At 36.0% G+C, this 2,994-nt stretch overlaps 1 protein-coding gene across 1 annotated transcript in view; it reads left to right on the top strand.

Moving 5' to 3' along the window:
• ECPAS (Ecm29 proteasome adaptor and scaffold) overlaps positions 1 to 2,994 on the top strand; it is a gene marked incomplete in the record, with an annotated part of 131,961 nt that overhangs the window by 65,823 nt on the left and 63,144 nt on the right.

The raw sequence follows: 2,994 nt of genomic DNA, 5'->3' as shown, positions 1-2,994 counted from the left end.
GGCATGGCCATTCGCCCTGGGGGGTGATTTCTCACTTTCTGTTTGTCTGTCTTTCTGGTGAGCGAACATGCCTTATAACAAAAACCTCTCAAAAAAAAAAAAAAAGGAAATACATTGATTTTGAAGAATAAAGTGTAGTGCAGAAGATCTGCTGTTGACTGAAAATAATTGTTATTTTTGTTAATTTATGTTTTTTATTTTGTTACTTTTATATAGGTGGTGTATGATGGACTTTTTGGTACAAATACAAATTCAAAGTTAAGAACATTATCCCTGCAGTTTGTGCATCATATTTGTATAACGTAAGTTTTTCGAACTATTCTAACTGGAATGATCGAATGATTCAAGTGTTTTTACACTTCTTAACTAGAAAGAAATTATATTTGCTCATCTTAAAGTTTAGATTTTAATAGATTATTTTACTTTTTTCAGTTTTGTGTGTAATTATTTTAAGAAATCATCTGAAAAGACATGCAGTTTTGAGATCTTTACCTTGCCTTTTGTATGTGTGTTTTTTTTAAAGTTGTCCAGAAATCAAGATTAAACCATTAGGTCCAATGCTTTTGAATGGCCTCACCAAGCTAATTAATGAATATAAAGAAGTAAGTGATTTATCTTTTAAGTTTTGTTAATGTTTTTTATTTTAAAGTGTTTTCTAAAGCAAATCTTTCTGGTATATTTTTTACTGTAGTTAAATTTTGCTATTTTTCATTGTTAGCAATTTCACTTGAAGTGGTGCTAATTTCAGAAAGTATTGCCTTTGTAGAAATAATTGTTAACAACTAATGACTCTTGAGTTTCACCACTTCAGGTATCTTTAAAGCAAATACATTTTGTGCTACTTCTAGGCACTATACCAAAAAATGGAATTAAATAAATTAGATGAAATTTATTGTATGATTTATTTCTATATGGGTCTATTTGGATTTGGCTTAGAGTAGGAAACTGTTCATTCTTAGAGGGCTGAAATGTTATTGATTAAAAATTCTGTCAAAACATGCATTCAGTAAATTTTTGATTCCTTAAGCTAAGTGTGGGTGAGGATTCCTTGGATCATAGATTTTTGAATCCTGTTTTCCCCTGCTGTGTTTCTCTTACCATCTCCAGTATTTCAGGAAATTTTCTAATAAAGGTAAGGTTTTAAGAAGTTGTTAGCATTATTTTTTCTCAGTCTTAGCTAAACATGAATGCATGTTTGCAATAGCGTAGTGAGATCAAGATCTTACCATTGAAGCTAGATTGTAGTTGAATTCTAGTTTTCTTCTTGGATGGCCTGAATTCTTTGGACCTCTCTTCTTTATCAGAATAATGAAAATAATTATAACCACTTACTGGATTATTATGAAGATTGTACACACAAATTGCTCAGCACAATCAAGGCGCGTTAGGTAGATACTATTAGTGAATAGCTGTTTATCTGTTGTGCAGTTGTACTTTGGGTATAGTGTTAGATCTGGCTTTCCTATTGAATAGTGGTTGCATGCTTTTTTTTTTTTTTTTGGGGAGGTTTTTTTTTTCCACTATAGGGCGTGTGCGCTCGCCAGACAGAGAGAGACATAGAGACAGAAAGCGAGAAATTATCCCCCAGAGGGGATGGTCACGCCGCAATCCCTTCTCCTCCATTCTCCTCTCGGGATCTTGGGCACGCATGCACATGCGCCCGGCGTGAGTTTTAAGCCACCGGGTCCAGGATGCGAACCGCGGTCGACTACGTGGGAGTCCAGTGACATAGCCATTACGCTAACTGCTGGTTCCCTGGTTGCATGGTTTTTAAAGTCTAGAAAGTTTTCAGATTATTTTTATGGTATAGTCAAGTGCTTTGGAGTGGTTGATAGAACTAAAAATATTTTGCAGCTTTTAGGGAGAAACTATGTATTTAAAAATGGGTTAGAGGAGCTAGCAGATGGCATAGCAGCTATTTCACTGGCTCCCACATGGTCCATCACAGTTTGAGTCCCGGGTCCGGCGACTTGACATTCACGCTGGGTGCGGGCTTGTGTGCGTGCATGCCCAAGATCCCAGGAGAAGAATGGAGGAGAAAGGATTGCAGCATGGCTATCCACCCCCAGGGTGATTTATTACTTGCCCTCATTGTGTCTGTCTCTTTTCAGCCAGTGTATGTGCCCTAAGGCAAAAACCTCTTAAAAAAATAGAACAGGCATATAAATCTTAGGGCTCTAATTCACTTCATCTCCAGATGACACTTGTGTGTCTTCCTAATAGGTGAATCCTTCAGAGTAGCCATTTAGGTGCAGCAAGGGGACTCCTAGGTGAAATGTATAAACTTCAACTGGCAGAAATTCTGTACTGTGTTCTGAATTTTAGTCAAATTATTGTTTTTCATAAAACTGTGTAAAATCCTGTCTGTATCTTGAGAACCCCATTTAATCACTTGATGACTATGACCACCTCCCTTTTTATTTATGGTAGAAGATATAAGAGGAGACTGATTAATATAGTGCAGATTTTTAGAAAATTGTACTACAGTGTGCTGCAATTTTGGTGAAAGAGGGGGATCCTCATATGTTAGAGCACTGGTGAATATCTCAGTAAGTTCAGCTGTTTGCCTTGTGTGTGAAGGTGAATTTTGATGTTTGCAGGTTATAGAGTATTGAAAAATACCCGGAACTTAGCAGCGTTAAGAGAACCCTTCCTTATATGACCACCGCATCTTCCTTTTGGAATGAGTTGGGGCTGCAAGATTTGATTTTGTTTTTCCTTTTAGTAGTGTGGTACATTCTGTGTTTAGACTTTTTCGTTGTCGTCCTGATGCTAATGTCATGTAGTTAGGCAGAGTGTAGTTAGGGTTAGCAAGGACTAAAATAACGCATGTAATTCCAGCAAAAAGGTTTTGCTGTTTACTGTATTTTTTGTTTTGTCTGTTTTTTTTTTTTTTTTTACCTTTTTTTCTTTCTTTATTTACATTCATTCACTGTACATCATTATAGCATACAAAATGAGATTTTTCCATTGAGAATACACTGTATATTGGCT

Source organism: Tupaia chinensis, unplaced genomic scaffold, assembly GCF_000334495.1.
Source record: "Tupaia chinensis unplaced genomic scaffold, TupChi_1.0 Scaffold000081_1, whole genome shotgun sequence".
Classification (NCBI taxonomy): Eukaryota; Metazoa; Chordata; class Mammalia; order Scandentia; family Tupaiidae; genus Tupaia; species Tupaia belangeri.
Note: the sequence above shows the minus strand (reverse complement) of the source record. Positions and strands in the feature narration are given on the sequence as shown.